Raw genomic sequence first — 27222 nt, 5'->3', positions numbered from 1 at the left:
ATTATACTGTGGGGATGTTTTTCAATGGCAGGGACAGGGAGACTAGTCAGGATCGAGGGAAAGATGAACAGAGCAAAGTACAGAGAAATCCTTAATGAAAACCTGCTCCAGAGCACCCAGGACCTCAGACTGGGGCGAGACATGCACCAAGCCAAGACAATGCAGGCATGGCTTCGGGACAAATCTCTGAATGTCCTTGAGTGGCCCAGCTAGAGCCCGGACTTGAACCCGATCGAACATCTCTGGAGAGACCTGAAAATAGCTGTGCAGCGACGCTCCCCATCCAACCTGACAGAGCTTGAGAGGATCTGCAGAGGTGTAGCGTCATACCCAAGAAGACTCTAAGCTGTAATCGCTACCAAAGGTGCTTCAACAAAGTACCGAATAAAGGGTCTGAATAGTTATGTAAATGTGATATTTATTTTTTACATTTTATTTAAATGGGGAAAAAAAATGCAATTTTTTTTTTTTGCTTTGTCATTATGGGGAATTGTGTGTAAATTGATGAGGGATACAAAAATATATATTTTAGATTAAAGGTGTAATGCAACAAAATGTGGAAAAAGTCCCAAATGCACTGTACATAGAGTCATTGAACACTGGTCACTTTAATAATGTTTCCATGCTGTTTTACCCACTTCATATTTAAAGTATATACTGTATTCTAGTCAGTAGGCTAATTTGGATTTTCCAAGGTCTGATGCTGCTGATGGTCATTAGTAGCCTACCAAACTTGCTAACTGCCTGGTACTCAGCACTCTATTGTCCCTATCATCACCCTGACATCAATGAAAATGTAATAAAAATTGTAATCAAACACTTCATGAGAGCCCATGAGCTCATGTTGCGCAACCTTTCTATAGGCTAACATTTCTATGTGCATGAGAAAACTATACAAAAAAAGAGGAGGATCCCATCAGGTTTCTATAGGCTAGGCCTGCTATATTTATATCTCAACTTTCCTAACATTAAGCACATTGCTTCTCTTTAAAACAGGAGTATAGCCTGCCTGGCTGGCATGAAAGTGAACCACAGGAAAAGCGTCCTCCATTCGCTGTATTTCTTTCTCCTGTACCCGAAAAAATTATTTTATTTTTTTCCTGCCCCTGTTTCGAGACCGGTGCATGATAATGGTCCATTCTAAATTAAACACATTTCACACATATATTATTTAGTATATGTAAAGACAAGATTAAATCAACAACGGTCTGATGGGTGACAATATTAACCTATCACTTGTGATGTATATATTATCACTTGTGAATGACGCCCAGCTTGTGTGCAGTAAGGCAAGAAACAGTGCATGCCTTTTTTTTGCGACTTTTTCAAATCATTGTCGAACCGGCCATCGGCCTATATGTTTTGATAAGGTTTGTATCACAACTAAACGCTGTACAACGGTTGTAGAGCCTAACTGGCATACATACGCAGCTCATTTGTGGTCACTTGAGAATAGTGTTTTTCCGCTAATTAATTGCCTTTTACAACATTTGCGCTTATAGGCTACTAGTGTGTGCGCATTGCTACGCTTATAATGTGAGTTTGAAGAATTTTTAAAATAATAACTTGCAGATATTGTACAATCCAGATGTACAAAGCTCTTAGAGACTTACCCATAAAGACTGTAATCGCTGCCAACGGTGATTCTAACATGTTTTGACTCACGGTTGTGGATACTTATGTAAATTAGATATTTCTTTATTTCATTTTCAATAAATTGGCCAAAATGTCTAAAAACATGTTTTCAGTTTGCCATAATGGGATATAGGTGAATTCAGGCTGTAACACAACAAAATGTGGAATAAGTCAAGGGATATGAATACTTTCTGAAAGCACTTGTATACATATTTATATTCCGGACTCTGACATTGTTCATTCTGATATTTCTTCACTTCTGGTATTTGGCTTATTGTTTTGTATTGTTAGGTATACTGCACTGTTTGAGGTAGATGCATAAGCATTTCTCTGCACCTGTGATTACAATCAGCAAAATATGTATACACGACCAATAACATTTTATTTTATTTGCTATTGATCTGTTAAATAACAGAGTGTTGTGGATGACCTGTATGCTCCCCATGAGTACCTTAAAAGAGTTTAAGTCAAGTCAGTCAAAGAATTGTCCTGTCACCCAGAGACTAGTCTTGCATAGCCATACCTCCAAATCACGTTGTTGTCACGCCTCCTTTGAGACATAAGTAAATACTAGGAGTCATACAGAATAATGGGGTGTATACTGGTTTTAAGCCTCTAGCTGATTTCTGAGCCATGAAACTCCCCTAATCCCAGACTGCAGAGGAACAGACCACACGGGTTCTGAGGCATCGCCCCAAACTGCAGTTCCTAGATCCCTACTTGATTAGTAATTGGAGGATACACTTGAAAATAAAGATTTAAATGATGTTGAACCTGCAGGAGTAAACAAAAGAGACGACTCTGAGTCCATCTGGCACACAGAAGGAAACATTTGGAAAATACTGGAAATTCCCCCATGTACTGTAATGCAATTAAGGCCAATTAAGAAAACGTCAGCAACATTCCAACCCAGAAGAAGGGGAATTCAGTTCAACTTGAGAGGAACGTTGTTGACTTGATAACCTACTGTATCACACAATCTATCCTCTTCACTGACTACCTCTCCAAAATCTCTCAAGCAAGGACCTGGAATGTTTTTAACAGAGGTTCTGACCCATATTGTTTTAGTTTGTTACCCCTCCATCCAAAAAACAGTGCCAAGGTTAGTGTGAAAGACATGCTGAGCCAGTTTGAAATCATTACTTGGTCCATTAGTCAAAGCATGAAGCCAGGACTTGTTGGGCCGTAACCACACAAGCTCTAAGTCCCTCATCTCACAGTTACTATGCTCCCAGTCCCAATGCAGACTGGGGATATGTCCTAAATGGTAGCATATTCCCTATATAGTGCACTAGTTTTGACCAGAGCCCTATGGGTCCTGATCAAAAGTAGTGCACTACATAGGGAATTACGAAAAGGGTGCTATTTGGGACCTGGCCAAAGCAGAGCACTCAACAACTAGGCCCATAAACACTGATAAAGTGACCTGGCTTGAATTTGGCCCCAGGTCTCGGCCCCTGATTTGGCCCAGGTGTTAACATGGCAGGGGACGAGTCTGGGCAAACGCCTGTTAGCACTTTGTCTTCAAGTCTGGTGTGAGTAAACACTGACAGACAGAGACAGACAGACAGGCGGGTAGACGGACAGACAGACAGCTGGACGGACAGACATGCACGCACGCATGTCACACACACACGTAGCTGGAAAGACAGCGTCCAACAGATAGGGGAATGTGCGTGTGTGTGTGCGTGCGTGAACAGATGTGCTAGAGGGCTTCAAGGCATCCATGGGCCGTTAAACATTTCCTGAGCACTGCCCACTCCAACAAACGCTCCCTCAACCCCCAATAAATATGCATCAGCTAACCCTGCTGCCATCCCTCCCCAACCCTCAATATGCAGCGATTGCCTCCCCAGTCGGGTCAAATTCCACACATTGCTGTCCCCAGAACAGCTGAACAAGTCACAATTTGGCTGAATTACGTTAAAGTTGTTGACTCGCTGAACTATTCCTTGGCTGAGTCAACTGTGTAATTGGCCCAGTGGGTCTGTCCAGCTTTTTGAAACTGCACAGCTCAGGGGTTGTTTTTTTTTTCTTCACTTAAGTGTGTAATTATAACTTGACACTGTGGAGAAATTATGCTTTTGGCTGATAAAATGTACTTGGTTATGGTTAAGAGGTTTATCTGTCTGTCTCTCTTTCAGTTTCTCTTTCTCTCTCTACTCCTCCCTCCCTCTCTCCTCCCTTTCTCCCACTCTCTGGTATCTGTTGGAGCAGTACTGGGCTAGCCCCCAGAGAGAGAGGAGGAGGTTTGTTTCAGCCCCTCGCCTGCCAGCCTGCAGACCCAAATTATTTTCAGCTGTGAGCTAAGCACTGGTTACATGTTTGAGGGGAAACATCAACATTTTTCCCCCCTTCCCTCTCTTCTGCCTCTTCTTTCTCTACTGAAACCAAACAGGGGAAAAAATCAGAATAGAACTCCAGTGGACGGGGATGGGGGGAGGGGACATAAGAAGAATGTATGTAACCTCAGAAAAATGAAGTGTAGTTTTACATTTAATTTATTTTCTGGGTCAGCAAGAGGGGGGTGAGCATCACAGAGGAGGAGAACAGAGGGGAGGAGAGAGTAAATGGAGGGAGAGAGAGAGGAAAGAGGGAAGGAAAGTAGATATTGTGAAGAATATTATGAGTATAATGTTACACTGTGAATAAGTTGAGGGTTCCAGCTGTCATTCATTGTTTTGAGCCCCAGGGTGAGAATACAAAGTGCTGTTCTATGAGTTCTGTTTGGCTCACTGAAGCACAGTATTCCCTACAGTTGAACTTGTTCCATGGACCCTGAGCAACACTTTATTGTTGAGTTGAATGTTGAGTGTAACTCATGTTGACCATTACAGGCTCCAGGTTTCTGAATGAGTCATCAAACCTGGCACTAGCAGGCAGCTCCATATGAAACTCCCCTTCACTCTGAATGTGACAGGCAGTGAATCCATACCTAATAATGCTGTAAATCTGACAGTGTTGCCAGGCAGTTGTATTGGTGCCTGGGCTGTTACTGTGGTAACTAAATCCATTGGAGCAAGAGAGATAGGGTCAGCAGCAGGGTATCAGGACCCATCAGTTGCATAACAACTTTTCTTTTTTTATTTATTTAACCAGGCAAGTCCATTAAGAACAAATTCTTATTTACAATGACAGCCTACCCTGGCCAAACCCGGACAACGCTGGGCCAATTGTGCGCCACCCTATGGGACTCCAAATCACAGCCAGATGTGATGCAGCCTAGATTTGAACCAGGTACTGCAACGATGCCTTTGCACTGAGATGCAGTGTCTTAGACCACTGCACCACTCGGGAGCGCCAAATTTGAGCTGTTCTTGCCATAATATGGACTTGGTCTTTTACCAAATAGGGCTCTCTTCTGTTTACCACCCCTACCTTGTCACAACACAACTGATTGGCTCAAATGCATTAAGGAAAGAAATTCCACAAATTATCTTTTAACAAGGCACACCTGTTAATTGAAATGAATTCCAGGTGACTACATCATGAAGCTGGTTGAGAGAATACAAAGAGTGTGCAAAGATGTTATCAAGGCAAAGGGTGGCTACTTTGAAGAATCTCAAATATAAAATATATTTTGATTTGTTTAAAAAATGTTGGTTACTACATGATTCCATATGTGTTATGTCATAGTTTTTATGTCTTCACTATTATTTTACAATGTAGAAAATAGTAAAAATGAAGAAAAACTCTTGAATGAGTAGGTGTGTCCAAACTTTTGACTGGTACTGTACATACATACTAAATACATGTTATCGACCTTATGTCCCTATATTAACATTCACATACCATCTTCCTTGTCTTACAGTGACTCCAACCCCCTGCAGTTTCCTACTAGGCTCACTCCTGTGTTGTTTATGTAACTGTAGCCGCCTCCAGATACCCAGTGACCATCCATCCGCTGATCGGAATCTCCTGCTGTCCTGTTGGATTTGTTATGAAGAACCTCAAATATAAAATAGATTTAGATTTGTTTAACACTTTTTTGGTTACTACATGATTCCATATGTGTTATTTCATAGTTTTGATGTCTTCACTATTATTCTACAATGTAGAAAATAGTAAAAATAAAGAAAAACCCTGGAATGAGTTGGGTGTGTCCAAACCTTTGACTCGTACTGCATGTGTGTTTGTGCGTGATGTATTCAAGTGTGTTTGTGAAAAACAAAAATGTTTGAGTGTTGTATGAGCGGGTGATATATTCACTGGTACATGTGTGTAGAAAAGAGAGGGAAGAGAAGGGGAGCATAGGATGTGTTCAAAGAAGAGATGGGGGACTGTGACCATCTGCGTTGATGTTGTAAATCCCTGTTACACAAAGAGCTGCAGACAAACACTGCTGTAACCTACACAAATCACACTATTGGGCCTGACCTGCCTGAGCAATGTGGACAATATCAGCGGCACACTGACTAGCTAACCCACTGATGGCCTGGACAGCCTTTCACAGAGGAACTTGTCCTGCTTTACATGAGACACGAACAAAACCGGGTCATAGTGAATACAACCCAGGATACATGCAGCCAGGTCAAGGAAACAGACAATAATAGCAAAGAGGAGGCATCATGACATTCCACAACAATAGCACAATTGAGACTCTCCACTGTCAACTTCAGATTCCTGATTTTCAAGACATCTGACTAAATACGAGTCTGCATTCCTGTTGCCTCGCGGAACCTCCCGGCGCCTCACAGTGAGTTAGCCATGGGCTTGTCAGTGATTTTGTCAGTTGCCAGTATGACTGGTGTGTTTATTGGTGTGGAATCAGCATTTATGACTTGATGTGATGAGCTCTGGTGATGTCAGTGAAATTATCTAGAAGGTCCCTGAAGTGATGTTCAGTGTCAGTGCTGAGGGAGGCAGGTAGCCTAGCGGTTAGAGCATTGGGCCACTAGCCTAAAGGTTGCTAGATTGAATCCCTGAGCTGACAAGATAAAAATCTGTCGTTCTGCCCCAAATAAGAATTTGTTCTTAACTGACTTGCCTAGTTAAATAAAAATAAATAAATAAAAGGTCCTGTATTGTCAGTGTTGAGTCTTGCTGTTGTCGGTTCTGTTGTCAGTGCTGAGTCTTGCTGTTGTCAGTGTTGAGTCTTGCTGTTGTCAGTTCTGTTGTCAGTGCTGAGTCTTGCTGTTGTGCGTTCTGTTGTCAGTGCTGAGTCTTGCTGTTTTCAGTTCTGTTGTCAGTGCTGAGTCTTGCTGTTGTGAGTTCTGTTGTCAGTGCTGAGTCTTGCTGTTTTCAGTTCTGTTGTCAGTGTTGAGTCTTGCTGTTGTCTGTTCTGTTGTCAGTGTGAAGTCTTGAAGTGGTCAGTGGAGTTGTCAGTAATATTGCCAGTGATAAGTCTCGCTATTGTGAGTAGGGTTGTCAGTTTTATCTGCATGGCCAGTGTCTTAGAGCTCTGGAGGCCTGCCTGGAGCTCTTCACAGCTGCTTCACATAAAGATTTCATCCTACTGACCGTCCTGTCCCGTAGGAACTAACGCCATGACATCACCTCTCTTCTCAGGGAGCCTCCAGAATAGGGGAGCGCCCAGTAATTTCCACATACCTAAAAAGGACAAGGCCCCAGATATCCCAGCTAGCCAGAAGGGCCACTACGCCAAAGAGGGACTGTCCTGGATGATGATTCACTATAGTGGTTGAACTCTAATTGCTGCCCCAAGGAGACGGACTACAGTAGCAGAGCAGCAGAGCCAGATGGAGAGAGCTGCTCAAAACTGCAGAAGAGATTTGCAGGTTTTTTTCGCTCTCTGTCTCTCTCTCTCTCTCTCTCTCTCTCAGTGTAGGGCCTTATACATCCTCACACGATGTGGTTTTCTTTAACACATGCTAAAGCCTCGTCTGCAATCAATTTAACGCACCACTTCACATTTAGCAAGCTCTCTGCGGAACAGTGAACTTTGCAAACATGATTTTCTTTCTTTCTTCCCATCCCTTTCCTTCACTGTAGGAAAGCAATATGATGGGATGTATGTGGGAGAGAGAGGGAGGGATGGAGGGATAGAGGGATTTCTAATCCTGTCTTTCTTTTTACTCTGAAGGAACTACTCCTAGCGTTCAAGAGTATGCCAGAGGTAATGCTCAGCCAATTTGCTGTCAGCCCTGCAGGATCACAAGCAAGATATGACACGATGTGCCGGTTCAAATGATGTGCTGGGGATTTCACCGGATCACATGCTGACTTGACCTGCTTCAGTCTGACAGAGATTCATGAGAGGGGGGAGAGAGGCTGGTGAAGGTGAAGGCTGTATGAGGGAGTGAAGGAAGAGGGGGTGGGCAAATAAACAATGGAATTTCAGTCAGTCTCGCTCTCTCCCCTCCTCCCCCTCTCTACTGCCTGTCCTGTCCTGGGCCCCAGCTTCTTTCCCAAGCTGATTCCATAGCAGGGGTCTGGCTAGCAGCCAAGCAGGTCGACCGTAAGTGCAACAGGCCTCTGGACTTCTCTCTCCCTGTCCTTCCCCCTCTCACTCTTTTTATCCCGTCTCTCTCTCTCTCTCTCTCTCTCTCTCTCCCTCTCTCTCTCTCTCTCTCTCCCTCTCTCTCTCTCTCTCCCTTGCCATCTACCCCTCTCCAACCATCCCTGCATTTCCTAACTGGATGTAGTAAACATCCCTATTAGGCGACCCAAGGGAACTCAGAGGACACACACACACACACACACACACACACACACACACACACACACACCCCCCCCCCCCCCCCCCCCCCCGCTGCCCAGGCCCAGCGGGACTCCCCCTAGCATGTAGTGCCCCTGCTCAGCCCTGTCGCCTCTGCCTCCTCCCTCCATTGTTAGCCATTGGTAAAGGATGGACAGCAGACAGAAACAAAACTAGGTTCGCCACAGAATGAGACAGGAACTCAAGAGGATAGCATAAACAACACAATGTTTCAATCCAATCTAAAAATAACCTTGACATGTATTTTTCACACCCAAGTACCGCATGTAATGTATAAGGGGAATGCCTAGTCAGTTGTACAACTGAATGCATTCAACTGAAATGTGTTTTCCACATTTAACCCAAACCCTCTGAATCAGAGAGGTACGGGGGGCCATATTCGACATCTACGGCGAAAAGGGGAAGAGTGGGTTAACTGCCTTGCTCATAGGCAGAACAACAGATTTTTACCTTGTCAGCTGTGGGATTTGATCCAGCAACCTTTCAGCTACTAGCCCAAAGCTCTAACCACTAGGCTACCTGCATACAACTGTAAGTAGTCCCTTCTATGACAAGAGTGTTTAGTGTCTACCCCACAAAAAAACTGTAAGAGTGAATGAAACATTACCACAATGGGTCCCCAATAGCCAACCTCACAGGATGTAGAGTAATTATAATGAACAGCCATAACCCCAGAGACTAACCACTCTGCCATTTCAGAAGCCATGTATTGTTTTGTTTGTCCTTGTGTTTTTTGATGACAGACACTTAGACAGAGAGGAAGTGTGGATGGCAGGATGTGGGTTAAGGGCACTACTTCCTGTGCCCTCGCCATCCCACCTCACTATGGTGTAGGCAGATAAACTCCCGCAGTGAGAACTCAGAGACCTCTTTTGACAAATGGGACAGTTCCTCTGCTCTGCTCTCCACAAGGATACAGAAGGAGGTTCCATGGTCGATGAAAAAGGCCTGATTCCTCTCCACCTGTCAGAGCTGAGCTTGTAAATGTGCAGAAAACCCCACAGTTATCAGCCAGGAAACCGTAACAGGCTTTTAATAGTAAGGGCTTCTCTTCTGTTCCTAGTGCAGCCATTCCACATCCGACTGGCGCTGAAAATGGTGTGGCTAGCAGGCTAACAATGTGCTTAAAGACTAGGCTCCAGATGCAGAGGTTTAGGGTGAAGTTACTGACATCACGGTCTGATAAGCAGAGAAAATAATAATAAGAAGAAGAAAACTGGTGTAGGCTCAACTCTACTCCTTGGTCGTAAGTATAGAAAGTAGGGATGTGTACAGTTATTAGAATATTAGAATATCTGAACGGACATTAGTATTCCAATTTTTGTGTGAACATAATTTTTTGCGAGAAAAAAAATTCTAGCCTATTATAGATTTTAACACTGAAAAGGCTTTTTCTAAATGAAATTTGAATATCCATGTGACATTGTTACATACAAGGATATACATCAGGTATATTTCACTGGTCATCCCCAAAGCCAACACGTCCTTTGGCCGCCTTTCCTTACAGTTCTCTGCTGCCAATGACTGGAACGGAAAGCTAGAGACTTATATCTCCCTCATTAACTTTAAGCATCAGCTGTCAGAGCAGCTTACCGATCATTGCACCTGTAGACAGCCCATCTGCAAATAGCCCACCCAATTACGTTATCCCCATGTTGTTCTTTTTTTCTCTTTTGCACCCCAGTATCTCTACTTGCACATCATCTGCACATCTATCACTCCAGTGTTAATGCTATATTGTAATTATTTCGTCACTATGGCCTATTTATTGCCTTACCTCCCTAATCTTATTACATTTGCACACACTGTATATAGTTTTTTTCTATTGTGTTATTGACTGTATGTTTGTTTATTCCATGTGTAACACTGTGTTGATGTTGTTGTCTCACTGCTTTGCTTTATCTTGGCCAGGTCTCAGTTGTAAATGAGAACTTGTTCTCAACTGGCCTACCTGGTTAAATAAAGGTGAAAAAATAAATAATAAAAAATACCATGTCATTTCTAATGATTCATTTCATAAAGCAAACTTTTCAGTGTAGTTTTATGATGTGCACGATGCAAACCATAAAAAAGCCCGGTAGCCAACTGGCGTGTAGCTTGTTGTTAACATCAACATGTTAAATGTGCAACCAGAGGAAAAAAACTCTAGATCACCTGTACTCCACACACAGAGACGCGTACAAAGCTCTCCCTCACCCTCCGTTTGATAAATCCGACCACAACTCTATCCTCCTGATTCCTGCTTACAAGCAAAAATTAAAGCAGGAAGCACCAGTGACTCGGTCTACAAAAAAATAGTCAGATGAAGCACATGCTAAACTACAGGACTGTTTTGCTATCACAGACTGGAACATGTTCCGGGATTCCTCCGATGGTATTGAGGAGTACACCACATCAGTCACTGGTTTTATCAATAAGTGCATCGAGGACGTCGTCCCCACAGTGACTGTACGTACATACCCCAACCAGAAGCCATGGATTACAGGCAACACAACATTCGCACTGAGCTAAAGGGTGCTGCCGCTTTCAAAGTGCGGGACTCTAACCTGGAAGCTTACAAGAAATCCTGCTATGCCCTGCGACGAACCACCAAACAGGCAAAGCGTCAATACAGGGCTAAGATTGAATCATACTACATCAGCTCCGATGCTCGTCTTATGTGGCAGGGCTTGCAAACTATTACAGACTACAAAGGGAAGCACAGCCGCGAGCTGCCCAGTGACACGAGCCTACCAGTCGAGCTAAATCAGTTGTTTGCTTGCTTCGAGGCAAAGCAACACTGAGGCTTGCATGAGAGCATCAGCTGTTCCGGACGACTGTTTGATCACGCTCTTCATAGCCGACGTGAGTAAGACCTTTAAACAGGTCTACATACACAAGGCTGCGGGGCCAGACGGATTACCAGGACGTTTGCTCCGGGCATGTGCTGACCAACTGGCAGGTGTCTTCACTGACATTTTCAACATGTCCCTGATTGAGTCTGTAATACCAACATGTTTCAAGCAGACCACCATAGTCCCTGTGCCCAAGAACACAAAGGCAACCTGCCTAAATGACTACAGACCCGTTGCACTCAAGTCCATAGCCATGAAGTGCTTTGAAAGGTTGGTAATGGCTCACTTCAACACCATTATCCCAGAAACTCTAGACCCACTCCAATTTGCATACCGCCCAAACCGATCCACAGATGATGCAATCTCTATTGCACTCCACACTGCCCTTTCCCACCTGGACAAAAGGAACACTATTGTGAGAATGCTATTCATTGACTACAGCTCAGTATTCAACACCATAGTACCCTCAAAGCTCATCACTAAGCTAAGGATCCTGGGACTAAACACCTCCCTCTGCAACTGGATCCTGGACTTCCTGACGGGCCGCCCCCAGGTGGTGAGGGTAGGTAGCAACACATCTGCCACGCTGATCCTCAACACTGGAGCTCCCCAGCGGTGCGTGCTCAGTCCCCTCCTGTACTCCCTGATCACCCACGACTGCATGGCCAGGCACGACTACAACACCATCATTAAGTTTGCAGACGACACAACAGTGGTAGGCCTGATCACCGACAATGATGAGACAGTCTATAGGGAGGAGGTCAGAGGTGGCCGGGTGGTGCCAGAATAACAACCTATCCCTCAACGTAACCAAGACTTAGGAGATGATTGTGGACTACAGGAAAAGGAGCACACCCCCATTCTCATAGACGGGGCTGTAGTGGAGCAGGTTGAGAGCTTCAAGTTCCTTGGTGTCCACATCAACAACAAACTAGAATGGTCCAAACACACCAAGACAGTCGTGAAGAGGGCACGACAACGCCTATTCCCCCTCAGGAAACTAAAAAGATTTGGCATGGGTCCTGAGATCCTCAAAAGGTTCTACAACTGCAACATCGAGAGCATCCTGACTGGTTGCATCACTGCCTGGTACAGCAATTGCTCAGCCTCTGACTGCAAGGCACTACAAAGGGTAGTGCGTACGGCCCAGTACATCACTGGGGCTAAGCTGCCTGCCATCCAGGACCTCTACACCAGGCGGTGTCAGAGGAAGGCCCTAAAAATTGTCAAAGACCCCAGCCACCCCAGTCATAGACTGTTCTCTCTACTACTGCATGGCAAGCGGTACCGGAGTGCCAAGTCTAGGACAAAAAGGCTTCCCAACAGTTTTTACCCCCAGCCATAAGACTCCTGAACAGGTAATCAAATGGCTACCCGGACTATTTGCATAGTGTGCCCCCCCAACCCCTCTTTTTATGCTGCTGCTACTCTCTGTTTATCATATATGCATAGTCACTTTAACAATACATTCATGTACATACTACCTCAGTTGGGCCGACCAACCAGTGCTCCCCCACATTGGCTAACTGGGCTATCTGCATTTTGTCCCGCCACCCACCACCTGCCAACCCTTCTTTTACGCTACTGCTACTCTCTGTTCATCATATATGCATAGTCACTTTAACCATATCTACATGTACATACTACCTCAATCAGCCTGACTAACCGGTGTCTGTATGTAGCCTCGCTACTTTTATAGCCTCGCTACTGTATATAGCCTGTCTTTTTACTGTTGTTTTATTTCTTTACCTACCTATTGTTCACCTAATACCTTTTTTGCACTATTGGTTAGAGCCTGTAAATAAGCATTTCACTGTAAGGGCTACACCTGTTGTATTCGGCGCACATGACAAATAAAGTTTTATTTGATTTGTTTATGTTTGCCAATCAACGTGGCAAAGAGGCTCAATGTGTAGCAAGTGAAGTGAGAATAAAATTACGGAATTAAAAGTTAGCAAAATGAGAAGGAGTAGGCTATCTGAATGGGGTTGGGGAGAAAGCACAGCATGTGGCCTCATTTAGCCTAACTAGCTATAGTTGGTTAGCTTAGCTAGCTAGCTTCTCTAGGGTACTCCAGTTAAGACAGGCAATGCTATATGAGATTACAAATAACATTGTGGTGGCTACAAGTTAGCTAGTCTTGGCTGTGGCAAAGTTAGCTAGTCTTGGCTCTCCCTCCGTCTGCTCGCTACACACACCACCCTATATAACCACAGCCAGCTGCAGCAATAGAGCACCAGCCTCTCCCTCGTACAGCAGTGCTCAGGTTAAAAACATAGCTACGTTTAAAAAAAACACATCTATTTCGAATATTCAGATATCAGACAAAAATGAATTCTACTTTTCGAATAGGGAAATTATTTCAAACCCTCATCCCAAATAGAAAGAGTTATCTTGAGAGCAGAGAGGAGAGGTGACAAGAGGAGAGGTGACAAGAGGAACAGAACAAGGGAAAAGAGACAGAACAGAGAATAGAAAGAGAATGGAAGAGAAAACAAGAGAAGGAGAAGAAGATGAATTGGTGAGAGAAAGAAGCAGAGAAGTAAACGATCCCTATTCAACCCATCTGGATCACACTCCTACACACTCCCTCCATCTCCTCCTCTACAGGCCTGTATTCCCCTCCTCCTTGCAGGCAGAGACTCCTGCATGTGCTGCTCCTCACTCATCTCAATCTGATATCAATTACCCTCCTGGCTCCACTGACCACAGCCAATGCCAGCCAACCACAAAGCCTGCTCTACTGAGTACATCTAGCTAGCTACAAATCTGGCCCTCGTTTCCCAGTTGCAATGTAATTTAAGGGTTATAATGATTGTACCAGAGCATGTTTAGAGTGTTTCCCAAACAAGCACATAGAAAGAATGTTCGCTAAGTGCGTTGTTAGACGATGTATAGATAGTGATAGGATCGAAAGAAAAGCAGCGCTGCTCTCGGATCAGCTTTCTCCATTCAAATCTTACCTTAACATTAGAATTATTCCACAATACTGATGATGGATCAGCTTCTAGAACAGGGGTCGAAACCAGGCAGCCCGCAGGCCAAAACTGTCCAGGAAGGGATTTTAATTGCCCCCAGGAATTCAGCAAAAAACTAAATTAATTCGCTAAGACAAAAATCAGAATAAACATCTCTCTGGTAAGAAGAAGGGTGGGGGTATATGTTTCATGATTAACGACTCATGGTGTAATCGTAACAACATACAGGAACTGAAGTCCTTTTGTTCACCTGACCTAGAATTCCTCACAATCAAATGCCTACCGTATTATCTCCCAAGAGAACTCTCCTCGGTTATCGTCACAGCAGTGTATATCCACCCTCAAACCAAGACGAAGACGGCCCTCAAGGAACTTCACTGGACTTTATGCAAACTGGAAACCATATATCCTGAGGCTGCATTTATTGTAGCTGGGGATTTTAATTTGAGAACTAATTTGAGAACAAGGCTCCCTAAATTCTATCAGCATATTGAATGCAGTACACGAGCGAGTAACACACTCTAACTTCCGCGATGTCTGGTCCCTCCTCCGCCCTCTTTTTGACTCCATCTTGTTGCTCGCTTAATATAGGCAGAAACTAAAACAGGAAGCGCCGCCCTTAGGTCTATCCAATGCTGGTCTGACCAATCGGATTCCACGCTTCAAGATTGTTTCGATCATGTGGACTGGGATGTGTTCCGGGTAGCCTCAGAGAATAACATTTACATTTTAGTCATTTAGCAGACGCTCTTATCCAGAGCGACTTACAGTAGTGAATGCATACATTTCATACATTTTTTTTGGTACTGGCCCCCCGTGGGAATTGAACCCACAAACCTGGCGTTGCAAACACCATGCTCTACCAACTGAGCCACAGGGAAGGCCCTAACATTGACGTATACACTGATTCGGTGAGCGAGTTTATAAGGAAGTCTATAGGAGATGTTGTACCCACTGTGACTATTAAAACCTTCCCTAACTAGAAACCGTGGATGGATGGCAGCATTTGTGCTAAACTGAAAGCACGTTCCACCGCATTTAATCATGGCAAGACAACTGGGAATATGGCTGAATACAAACAGTGTAGTTATTCTCTCCATAAGGCAATCAAACAAGCAAAGTGTCAGTATAGAGTCCAAGTGGAGTCGCAATTCAACGGCTCAAACACGAGACGTATATGTGGCAGGGTCTACAGACAATCACGGATTACAAACAGAAAACCAGCCCCGTCGCGGACATCGACGTCTTGCTTCAAGACAAACTAAACACCTTCTTTGCCCACTTTGAGGATAATACAGTGCCACTGATGCGGCCCGCTACCAAAGACTGTGGGCACTCCTTCTCCGTGGCCGACGTGAGTAAAACATTTAAACATGTTAACCCTCGCAAGGCTGCTGACCCAGAAGGCATCCCTAGCCGCGTCCTCAGAGCATGCGCAGACCAGCTGGCTGGCTGGTGTTTACGGACATATTCAATCATTCCATATCCCAGTCTGCCTTTCCCCACATGCTTCAAGATGGCCACCATCATTCCCAAGAAAGCAAAGGTAACTGAACTAAATGACTATCGCCCCGTAGCACTCACTTCTGTAATCATGACGTGCTTTGAGACTAGTCAAGGATCATATCACCTCCACCCTACCTGTCACCCTAGACCCACTTCAATTTGCTTACCTCCCCAATAGGTCGACAGACGATGCAATCACCATTCCACTGCACACTGCCCTATCCCATCTGGACAAGAGGAATACCTATGTAAGAATGCTGTTCATTGACTACAGCTCAGCATTCAATAGTATAGTACCCTCCAAATTCATCATTAAGCTGGGTCTCAACCCCACCCTGTGCAATTGAGTCCTGGACTTCCTGACAGGCCGCCCCCAGGTGGTGAAGGTAGGAAAGAACATCTCCACTCTGCTGATCCTCAACACTGGGTGCGTTCTCATCCCCCTCCTGTACTCCCTGTTCACCCACGACTGTTTGCAGACGACACAACAGTGGTATGCTTGATTACCAACAACGACGAGACAGCCTACGAGGGAGGAGGTGAGGGCTCTGGAGTGTGGTGTCAGGAAAATAACCTCTCACTCAATGTCAGCAAAACAGAAGAGATGATTGTGGACTTCAGGAAATAGCAAAGGGAGCACCCCCCATCCACATTGATGGGACAGCAGTGGAGAAGGTGGAAAGTTTTAAGTTCCTCGGTGTACATATCACCGACAAACTGAAATGGTCCACCCACACAGACAGTGTGGCAAAGGCGCAAAAGTGCCTCTTCAACCTAAGGAGGCTTAAAAAACATGGCTTGTCATCAAAAACCTTCAATAACTTTTACAGGTGCACAATTGAGAGCATCCAATCGGGCTGTTTTACCGCCTGGTACGGCAACTGCACCGCCCACAACCGCAGGGCTCTCCAGAGGGTGGTGCGGTCTGCACAACACATCACCGGGGCAAACTACCTGCCCTCCAAGACACCTACAACACCCGATGTCACAGGATGGCAAAAAAGATCATCAAGGACAATAACCACCTGAGCAACTGCCTGTTCATCCCGCTTCTATCCAGAAGGCGAGGTCAGTACTGGTGCATCAAAGCTGGGACCGAGAGATAGAAGCTGTTTTTCAATCTCAAAGCCATCAGATTGTTAAACAGCCATCACTAGCACAGAGATGCAGCTGCCTACTTACAGACTTGATATCATTGGCCACTTTAATAAATGCAACACTAGTCACTTTAATATGCCACTGTCACACCCTGACCTTAGAGAGCCTTTTTTATTCTCTATTTTGTTAGGTCAGGGTGTGACTTGGGTGGGCATATCTATGTTTCTATTTCTTTGTTGGCCTAGTATGGTTCCCAATCAGAGGCAGCTGTTTATCGTTGTCTCTGATTGGGGATCATATTTAGGCAGCCCTTTTTCCCCACCTGTGATTGTGGGATCTTGTTTGTGTGTAGTTGCTTTCTGCACTGCATATAGCTTTACGTTCGTTTTTGTATTTTGTTGTTTTTCTCCGGTGTCATTTTTAATAAAAGTAAAATGTACGCCTAAAAGTAAAATGTACGCTGCACCTTGGTATCATTCCAACAAGCGTGATAGCCACTTTAAGAATGTTTACATATCTCGCATTACTCATCTCATATAGGCATACTGTATCCTACACTATCTATTGAACTTAGCCACTCTGTCACTGCTCATCCATATATTTTATATATTCTTATCCCATTCCTTTTGTTGTGGAATTGTTGACCTGTTATTATCTGTTAGATACTGCTGCACTGTCGGATCTAGAAGCATAAGCAATTCGCTACACTCACAATAACATCTGCTAACCATGTGTATGTGACCAATAACATTTGATTTGATCATGAAAGACACTGAGGCAAAGATGACAGGCAGTCCCAGGCCTAGTCGCAAACTAGAACTCAATTGATTGAACACAAAGTTTATTTCAATATGATTGAAATAGGCTATATAGGCCCATGTAGCCTATGTATATTGAAATGCAGTCATTTCGGTTTTCATTTGAAGCATAATTTTATCAATTTTATCCTTTCATCCTTTTTGGTAATGATTGCAAAAACTTTGACATTCCATTTTAGTCATTTAGCAGACGCTCTTATCCAGAGCGACTTACAGTAGTGAATGCATTCATTTCATTTCATGCATTTTCATTTCATTCATTTCATTTCATGCAAACACCATGCTCTACCAACTGAGCCACAGGGACAACTTGACAACTTGTACAGTTCAAGTCGAAGGTTTACATACACCTTAGCCAAATACATTTAAACTTAGTTTTTCACAATTCCTGACATTTAATCCTAATAACAATTCCCTGTCTTAGGTCAGTTAGTAACACCACTTTATTTTAAGAATGTGAAATGTCAGAATAATAGTAGAGAGAATGATTTATTTCAGCTTTAATTTCATCACATTCCCAGTGGATCAGAAATTCACATACACTCAATTAGTATTTGGTAGCATTGCTTTTAAATTGTTTAACTTGGGTCAAACGTTTCAGGTAGCCTTCCACAAGCTTCCCACAATAAGTTGGGTGAATTTTGTCCCATTCCTCCTGACAGAGCTGCTGTAACTTATGTCAGGTTTGTAGGCCTCCGTGCTCACACACACTTTTTCAGTTCTGCCCACAAATTTTCCATAGGATTGAGGTCAGGACTTTGTGATGGTCACTCCAATATCTTGACTTTGTTGTCCTTATGCCATTTTGCCACAACTTTGGAAGTATGCTTGGGGTCATTGTCCATTTGGAAGACCCATTTGCGACCAAGCTTTAACTTCCTGACTGATGTCTTGAGATGTTGCTTCAATATATCCACATCATTTTCCTGCCCCATGATGCCATCTATTTTGTGAAGTGCACCAGTCCCTCCTGCAGCAAAGCACCCCAACAACATGATGCTGCCACCCCCGTGCTTCACGATTGGGAGGGTGTTCTTTGGCTTGCAAGCCTCCCCCTTTTTCCTCCAAACATAATGATGGTCATTATGGCCAAACAGTTCTATTTTTGTTTCATCAGACCAGAGGACATTTCTCCAAAAAGTACAATCTTTGTCCCCATGTGCAGTTGCAAACAGTTGTCTGGCTTTTTTATGCCGGTTTTGGAGCAGTGGCTTCATCCGTGCTGAGCGGCCTTTCAGGTTATGTCGATATAGGACTCGTTTTACATTGGCAATAGATACTTTTGTACCTGTTTCCTCCAGCAACTTCACAAGGTCCTTTGCTGTTGTTCTGGGATTGATTTGCACTTTTCGCACCAAAGTACGTTCATCTCTAGGAGACAGAACGCATCTCCTTCCTGAGTGATATGACGGTTGCGTGGTCCCATGGTGTTTATACTTGCGTACTATTGTTTGTACAGATGAACGTGGTACCTTCAGGCATTTGAAAATTGCTCCCAAGGATGAACCACACTTGTGGAGGTCTACAATTGTTTTTCTGAAATCTTTGCTGATTTCTTTTGATTTTCCCATGATGTCAAGCAAAAGGCACTGAGTTTGAAGGTAGGCCTTGAAATACATCCACAGGTACACCTCCAATTGACTCAAATGATGTCAATTAGCCTATCAGAAGCTTCTAAAGCCATGACATCATTTTCTGGAATTTTCCAAGCTGTTTAAAGGCACAGTCAACTTAGTGTATGTAAACTTCTGACCCACTGGAATTGTGATACAGTGAATTATAAGTGAAATAATCTGTCTGTAAACAATTGTTGGAAAAATTACTTGTGTCATGCACAAAGTAGATGTCCTAACTGACTTGCCAAAACTATAGTTTGTTAACAATACATTTGTGGAGTGGTTGGAGTTTTAATGACTCCAACCTAAGTGGATGTAATCTTCCGACTTCAACTGTATATGTAGTTCATTCTGAAGTTATCGGCAGTCAGTCAGACAGATAGCACCTCTTTTTCTAAGAGTATATCTAAAACCTTGTGCATAAACATCTGCATTGCTTGATCTTTGGGGTTTTAGACTGGGTTTCTGTATAAGTACTTTGTGACATCTGCTAATATAAAAAGCGCTTTATAAATACATTTGATTGATTTGATTGATTGGTTCATAATCTGTCCCCATAGGAGAACCCTTTGAAGAACCCTTTTTGTTTGCAGGTAGAACCCTTTTTGGTTCCAGGTACAACCCTTTTGGGTTCCATGTAAAACCATTTCTACAGAGGGTATTATGTAGAACCAAAACGGGTTCTCCTATGGGGACAGCCGAAGAACAATTTTGGAACCATTTTTTCTAAGAGTACGACGGTTTTTAAAAGCCATGTCACTAACGAAGACTCTGGGAAACAACTCGGCTACTAAAGATACATCGTTAGAAGAGGTTCTGACGATGATCTGAACACTACAAAGGCGCTTGTAAACCAGGCTCTGGCCTATATTAAATGATCCAAGCTTGCTCTACTGAATAGCCTACGCCTACAACTCTAGCATTCTTTAGTGGATCCGAGATTTCTTTGTAAATACATCTAGCTACAACTTCGGCATGCATAAGCTGATCCAAACCTGCAGTGCCTTCTTAATAAAGCTACAACTTTGTCTGACGCTGCATTAGTTAATCTAATCCTGCTCGTGTTCCCTGCATCAGAATTACTCAAGAGGTGTCTTTTCTAGATGCACAACATCAATCAGAAAGTATTGCACAACACAATGCTTTGCTGTGGATACATCAAGCTGTAATGTAAGTGAAAGTGCAAAGTTCATAGGGCTGTAAAAAAAAATCCCCCAGTGACAGTCAGGCCATTAACTAAAGGGCTTGCCAAATAAAAGCAGCGTTGGAAGTTATGGAAGTGTTCCTGGCTGTGAGTTTCCTGTGTGGAGCTGAGGCTGTGGATATGGGTTTCACAAGGGGTGGGATACGCTATGCAGCAACAGGTAAGAAAATATGCAACTCACACACCTGATGAAGCTAGATGAGGTTTCACCTGCCCTCAACCACAATGAGAGGAGTGAGAAACATGTCTTATATTTCAGATAATGCTAGTACCTATTGTTGGAAGACCCAACTGCTCCACAAAGGAAATGTGCTATTCAATACTCTAACCCAAGATCAAACAGCTGATGGAAAAACAAGTTTTATTAACAATGAACTGTTGTCTCTTGAAATGAGTTGGGTTACTTTGAAACTAGAACACTACCGACATAAACCCCTTGCTGCTAGTTCTCACTACGGCCAATCAATTAGACCTGATATAGTCCTGCATATCCCTTCAACAGTGTATATGGTACATTGGAACTTCTTCACTTGTTCTCTGGTCCAGGATCAGTTTTCTCCTCCTAGCCACAGTCTCTCCCAGATGAGCTCACTGACAAATTTCGGCCACATTTCTGGGGTTCTGCCTGAGAATTCCCAGCAGAATTCCCGATCCCATCCCATTCCCACTCCGCAGGCCTGTGCAGAACCGATTTTTATAATTCCCTGGCTGCTCCCAGAGGGCTAGTGCGAGGTGAGAGCTTGGGAAAATGGTCTTCTGGAGACAAAGCGCAGCAGAGCAGATGATTTTGACCCCTACACACCCAAAGACCGGTAACTGTGAGCTTAAGCCAAGAGAGAACTCAAGAGAGACAAAACTAAATAAAACACAACACAGTGTAAGCCAAAAGAGAACTCATAGAAAACTGAAAGAAAATAGTTGTGCAGCAGGTAGTGTGATCTTGTTGGAGACAGACAGACACTGCAAGCGATCAAAGGCATGATCAAAGGTGCCAATCAGCAGTGTGTGTCTACTGGCTAGACTACTAAAGCCAAGCTCATTAAGGTGTTACACCTGGGTGAATCTCCAGACATTCTTTGAATTCTCATCAAACAGTGGATCTGTAATTGTCAGCAGCATTCTTTTCAACAGTTTCTGTTTTATGTTTTTTTTTGGTTTTAAAGTAGAAGTTTTACATTATATTTGGTTTATTTGTATCTTTTAACTTAAACATTGGAATAGAAAGTGCTACAAATTGTGTCAAAAATAATAACTTAAGATGCCCCCTATTCTCCAAACAAGATGGTATATTCCATTAATTGTAGTAGTTGGAACAACTGAGAGCCGAAAGTAGGCTACATATGGTTTATTATACACGGAATAAGGAATACAAAATGCTCTGTAATATTTTCCACCTTTAGTATGAGCCCAGCGCAGAGCATGGCCACATCAGCCAAAGTCAACAAGCTGTGTCCTCGGTGTAGCAACACGAGAACGACCCTCTGGGTAGAGTTGCCAGTTCCGCTTCCAAACACACACATTCCTTCCAAACAAGAACGTGCCCAATACTCTAATTCTCCCTCTATGGCGGTGGTGGCGAAAGGGACTGAAGCCCAGGGAAAAAAAGTGTGTGTGTGTGTGTCCGCACATGTGTGTGTGAGACACTGCCAGTAGACACACAAGCTGCAGAGTTGCCCAGAGCCAGCCAACAACATTGGGGTTTGGATGGGCCACATTATGACTGGTTAGCTCTTCTACCCCACATCTAACAGGGTGCGGTACAGACTTACCTGACTCTGCCTTCTTTCCCCTGGTAGGCTACACTACACTACTATAATGTACTGTAGTTACTCTATGCAAACAAAACAGCAGGGAAGCGATATTGGCTGTCATGTCTTGCTAAATGATCTCATTGAAATCACAGCACCAATTTCCCCACAGCCACAGTCTGTCTTCCTTTTACGGCACGTTTCAACACAGCACTGAGGCACTGAGTCGCTGTGGAACTTAACAGGCTACGCTGTCCTGACAGTATTTTGATATGGTCTTGGATGGTGTGTGTGCGTGCGTGCGTGAGTGCATGCCTGCATGCATGTATGTGTATGGTGAGTGTGGGCTTTCAACAACAAAACATTATTGATCATTCTGAAGCCTTAGTGTGATAATGACTAAAGCTTTGGGCTCGCCCTACCTCTCAGACAATACACCAAAGCACATCAGGAATTCCTTCACTAACACCGCAGGACACATTCTGACTGTGTCGCCATGGTAACCACAGCAACTTGTCCATGGCAGCAGTCTGTGGGCCCCAGTATGTCCTCGGCCACAGGGGGTGCCCTCCAGGGTGCCTGTCAAAGGCTGGTTCCTGTAAGAGGGCGATATGGCCGTGTCCATCTCAGAGACCTGCTGTCACTGTTCTAAACTCAGAATAATGGACCTCTGGTGAGAGGGGACACGCCACACATGTCACACACACACTATAAATGCACCGCATAACCCTACTGCTTGCGAAGAGACAGCTCGCTCTGTCATTGACTAAGTCCCAGTGGGCACCGATGATAACAATTTATGACTTCTGGCCCAGCACTGTTATGACTCAACACATGTGATACACAGAGATCCATTTATCCAATACAAGATGGTTTCACAAACCAGCTAGGATTCAATTGTGACATATGACACAGTTGACACGATATTAAACATCTGTCTTTTGAGTTCCTTGAAAAATAGGTTTACAATGTCGCTGCATATTGAGAAAACATTCTCCAAACATCTACTGGGATTTAAGACTGCACGAGCTCTTTTATTTGCCTTTTGGTTTTATATATGTGTGTGTGTGTGTGTGTGTGTGTGTGTGTGTGTGTGTGTGTGTGTGTGTGTGTGTGTGTGTGTGTGTGTGTGTGTGTGTGTGTGTGTGTGTGTGTGTGTGTGTGTGTGTGCATGAGTATATCTGTGTGAGTGTGTGTGAATGATTGAGTAAGTGTCTGGCTGAGAAAACCCAAATCTACAAAGGGAAGCAGTGAGCAGCATTGCGCCACATAGCAGTCATCCTGCTATTCTCTCTCTCCACTCCAGAGAATGTTAACAGCCTTTCCAATCAAACAGCCGTTGGTGCAGTATTTGTCTGATAACAACAAATAAAAGGTTCTTGCTCCCCAACAGTCCTGACTTACTACAGGATTATAGGTAATTTAGTACCATGACCTCTGTAGCTCTGTTGGTAGAGCATGGCACTTGTAACGCCAGGATAGTGGGTTTGATTCCTGGGACCCATACTTAAAATGTATGCATGCATGACTGTATGTCGCTCTGGATAAAAACTTCTGCTAAATGGCAAATTATATATATTATGTTACAAACCAAAACAGAAAAACAGACTCTCTCACTAATGGTCTACAGTACTTCTCACCACAGAACAAAATGCACCCTTGAAACAGTACAAACGTGCCCTGCAGTACAGAACTCCAGGTTTAATTAACTAAAGAGCTAATCAAGACCTTCGAAATATCAAACTAGCTATCATCACCACAAAAGAGCAACCCACTGGGCACACACTGGTTGAATCAACGTAAACTAGACCTTAAATTGTCTTCTGTGCCCAATGGGAAGACTCATGACATGTCTGATGGAACTCCAGTTGTCAATGTTCCACAAAAATCCTGTTGTTTATGAAGGAACATAGAAAAGCAAATGGAACATTGCACAGTAGGAATTAGTGAGGACCTGGGGGGAGGTCAAAACCATTTAAGATGATGATTGATAGCTATCTTTTAAAGGTAAGTCCTGTAAAAACTCTGGAGAGGTTCCTGGTAAACTGTACGACATGACATCACACAGAGCTTTCTATGTCTCTCGTACATCTTTCAAACCAAGACGTTTTTCGTCTACTTTTCTTTATATGTGTAATGTATTGCCAGCGACAAACCCTATACTTTTATTTCCACTAACCGACCTAGTCATGATTGAGGTAAAGGTCAGGCACTGACGTTGGGCGATTAGGCCTGGCTCACAGTCCGCGTTCCAATTCAACCCAAACGTTTTTGATGGAGTTGAGGACAGGGCTCTGCGCAGGCCAGTCAAGTTCTTATACACCAATCTTGACAAACCATTTCTGTATGGACCTCGCTTTGTGCACAGGGGCATTGTCATGCTGAAATAGGAAAGGGCCTTCCCCAAACAAAGTTGGAAGCACAGAATCGTCTAGAATGTCATTGCATGCTGTAGTGTTAAGATTTCCCTTCACTGGAACTAAGGGGCCTAAGCCGAACCATGAAAAACAGCCCCAGACCATTATTCCTCCTCTACCAAACTTTACAGTTGGCCCTATGCATTGGGGCAGGTAGCGTGCTCCTGGCATCCGCCAAACCCAGAGTCGTCCATCAGACTGCCAGATTGTGAAGCGAGATTCATCACTCCAGAGAACGCGTTACGACGGATCCAGATTCCAATGGTGGTGAGCTGTACACCATTCCAGCTGACGCTTGGCATTGCACATGGTGATCTTAGGCTTGTGTGTATCTGCTCGGCCATGGAAACCCATTTCATGAAGCTCCCAACGAACAGTTCTTGTGCTGACTTTGCCTCCAGAGGCAGTTTGGAACTCACCACTTAGCTCCTAGACATTTCCACTTCACAATAACAACACTTCCAGTTGACTGGGGCAGCTCTATCAGGGCATAAATTTGATGAACCGACTTGTTGGGAAGGTGGCATCCTATGACGGTGCCATGTTGAAAGTCACTGAGCTCTTTAGTAAGGCCATTCTACTGCCAATATTTTAATTCAGTCCAGCTTTCCTTGAAGAAGCCCCCAACTCCAAATGTTGGTTTTATGGTAATTTTATTGTGTAGCAGCATTGTTAACTTCAGTTCACCCTACTTCTCCAGCCACCATTGTTTCCACCAAACAGTTTATATCGCAACAAACTCTTGTGCTATACTACCCAGAGATTACCTTCACAGGTTTAATGAAAAGTCAACAGACCTCTTCCTCCAGAGAATGAGATGCACAGCCAGGGCTGAACTGCTCTCTCTCTCTCTCCCTTGCTGTCTCTCTCTCTCTCTCTCTCTCCCTTGCTGTCTCTCTCTCTCTCCCTTGCTCTCTCTCTCTCTCTTTCAGTAGAGTACAGCACAGTAGAGTTCAGTACAGTAAAGTAGAGTATTGTTCAGTACAGTACATTATTGTACTCAACTCTAGTGTGCTCTACTGAACTCTACTCCACTCTATTCTACTGTACAGTACATTACAGTACAGTACAGTACAAGACAGTACCGAACTATACACTACTTGTCTTTACTGTACTGTACTGAACTATACTTTTCCTTTCTTTACAATACTGTACTCTACTCTACTGTACTGTACTTTACTGTACTGTACTGTCCAAACTTGTGAAACATAGATGTCTATGATTGGTCTTTCTGGAAGATGGTTTTTCTGGAAGATGTTTTCTAAGACCCCCTTTTCATCTGTTTGACAAGAAATCAAAGCCCTTGCTTATTCTTAATATCTAGGATGGAAAATTGTATATATTTTTTTATATATGCCAGCTTTCATTTGATACCCAATTTGACATGCTCATATGAACTTCACCTGTTGGTGCTCAAGGGGCCTTTTACATGGAAATGACCGCTATCAAAGTACTGTATAAACATATACAAAAGCACATGTGAAAACACACAAGCTCACATGCATGCATTGCACACAGCCACACACAAGCATGCACACACCCACATCTGCATTAACCCCCTTTTTATTTGCACTGACTCTCTTGCACTGACTCTATGCACACTCACTGAACTCTGCATATTGATGCTATACACACGCACACACACACACACGCACACACACACACACACACACACAGACGCTGTACTCTGCAGCTACTCTGTTTATTATCTATCCTGATTGCCTTGTCACTTTTTCCCCTACCTACATGTACATAATATTACCTCAATTACCTCAACTACCTCGTACCCCCAGCACATTGACTCAGTACCGGTACTCCTTGTATAGTATCGTTATTGTTATTTTATTCTGTTACTAATCACATGAAAATGTTTGGAACATTTTTCTGATTTGATTTGACGTGTAAGCATACAACTGACACAAAGATACTATACCTGTGCATAGTGTGTGGAGTTCAAAATATACAAAACTGTCAAACTTACAATAAATACACATTAAATATGCATGTTACTGTTTCAGTCCCATAGTAAAAAAAAAAGATTCACAGAAAGTACAAAAGGAAATCCCCCGCAAACCGAAACACATACACACACAGTTAACACACTGTTTAAAGGCTTATTTTGCCATACCTTTCTCAGCTGGATGAGCCCTGTAGAAGTGCTCTTGCACTGGTTTCTCATTTTGTGAAATCTGACACTGGATGAGGCAGCATTCACTCGCATGATTTCCTTTAGATCAAAATGTCCTTTATCCCCTTTCTCCTTCGGTTTTGCACCCCTACCCCTGCCTCAGAGCTGCTCTCTCACTTAGCATAGCCCCTTGCCTCTTCTTTCCAAGCAGCCAAAGAGCTTCTCCAAGTTTCTCCACAAACTTGTTTGAAAAAGGACTAGGCAGTCCCTCCCCTTTCAGCCTAAATGTTTTCAGTTATTCTCTCTCAAACACTCACTCGGACTATCTTCTCTTTCAATGATGTTGCCTCTCTCTTTCTCTCTCTCTCAAACTTTCCCACCCCTCCTCTCATGGCACCCTCCCTCTCTCCCTCCCTATAGTACCTCCCTCCCTCCTCCTCTCCATTTCCATCATCAGCTCAACCCATACCCCCACCCCCACCGCTGAACTAATCTGCAGCTGGCTGGGAGAATGAAGCCCTGGTTTCCAGGGAAACGGAGTGTCCTGCTCAAAAGAGGAAT

General features: G+C 43.7%; 1 protein-coding gene across 1 annotated transcript in view; it reads right to left on the bottom strand.

Moving 5' to 3' along the window:
• si:dkey-82f1.1 (DENN domain-containing protein 2A) overlaps positions 1–27015 on the bottom strand; it is a 51192-nt gene extending 24177 nt beyond the window's left edge. Inside the window, exon 1 of the mRNA XM_014169829.3 lies at positions 26662–27015. The gene's annotated coding sequence lies outside the window, so the exon portion shown is untranslated. The remainder of the gene's footprint in view (positions 1–26661) is intronic.
• Positions 27016–27222: the final 207 nt, after the last annotated feature.

Source organism: Salmo salar, chromosome 23 (assembly GCF_965601325.2).
Source record: "Salmo salar chromosome 23, fSalSal1, whole genome shotgun sequence".
Lineage (NCBI taxonomy): Eukaryota > Metazoa > Chordata > Actinopteri > Salmoniformes > Salmonidae > Salmo > Salmo salar.
Note: the sequence above shows the minus strand (reverse complement) of the source record. Positions and strands in the feature narration are given on the sequence as shown.